Below are 1316 nucleotides of genomic sequence, written 5' to 3' on the forward strand. Positions count from 1 at the left end.
TTGTCCTTGTGGAGTGGTTTTCAGAGGTCATGCTGGTGATCTGCAAACTACCAGATGCTACTAATCTAGAAGGTCTAACTCAAAATGTCACATAAGCAAAGAAGCAAAGTCAAGAGTCATTTTGGATTCTGCAAATCATCAAGATAATACAGGGGGAGAGAGAGTTGTGATCAGTAGTAGCATGCAGTGAAATCAAATCCTGGAAGTAGGCCACAAAGAAGGAAGTTGTTTTATTGAAATTCTTTCCGTAATGTTTTCTGTGCCTCTAGGATAAAATTCTGAATCCTCCTGGCTTTTAAAGCCCTCTTCACTCTGGCTTCTACATTCCTTTGTGCTAGAGGGTGGAAGAATCTAAACCTGCAAAAGCCAGAAGGCTAGCTCAGGAAGACATCAGCAGAGTTCAGTGTCTTGCAAGCCAGCCAGGAGAGAGTCAAGAGGGATAGGGCGAAGGGCAGTGTTAAGAAGATGAGACCTGAGAGCACTCTCAAACCTGCTATGCCTGGGAACTGAGTGGGTATCTGTGCACCCATCCAATTGGCTATTCCTTTTACCCTGACATTTGAAGAAGAAAGACTGAATCAGGAAGAATTAAGTCAAGGATAGTAACTGATGAATTCAAAACTAGAAATTGAGTTCTGGATTTGGGTCACTTCCTACTTTGGTGGGTAAATATTGCCAGAGAGGCAGTGAAAGGAATAGCAAAGTGGTTATGATGCTGGTTGTGGCCCCTTTAAGAAACTAGTCCTTTCAGATTGATTTATTCCTTTATGATTTCCAACCTCTCCTGGCTGATGCATTACAAGAAGCTGGGACCTTTGATTCACAAATCCTGGTCTAAAGCATCCCTTTGAATTCCAATAGAAGATCCGGGCTTTCCCAAACCCCCAAACCCCACCGGATCTGAGCCAACTTGGGCTGCCCCAGCTCCCATTCTGATGATCTGCTCAGGTTTCCCAACCCCCACCAAGCAGACTCTAGCCCTTACTGAAACCCAGCGGGGAGCCAACTTGGGACTCCACCCACGGGCCCCTCTAGCTAAATCTCTTATAAAAGAGCCAAACTAAGGTCCTCTCTTTGCAGAGGCCGAAACATGCCAGGCACCAAGGACTGATCTCTACCTTCACCTGTTTCCTTAACTAGACTTTAACCTGTGTGGTTCAGAAATAGTGAGGGGTCACCATTTAATAAAAAGCTGGAAAGAGCTCTAGAAGCAAAGCAAAGTTTATTATACATTATCGTGAGAAGGGCATCCCACCTATTGAGCAGACAATCGAAGGGGGAGGCAGAGTCAACACTCTTAATCCCTAACGCAAATA

The sequence above is a fragment of the Antechinus flavipes genome, chromosome 4 (assembly GCF_016432865.1).
Source record: "Antechinus flavipes isolate AdamAnt ecotype Samford, QLD, Australia chromosome 4, AdamAnt_v2, whole genome shotgun sequence".
NCBI classification, from domain to species: Eukaryota; Metazoa; Chordata; class Mammalia; order Dasyuromorphia; family Dasyuridae; genus Antechinus; species Antechinus flavipes.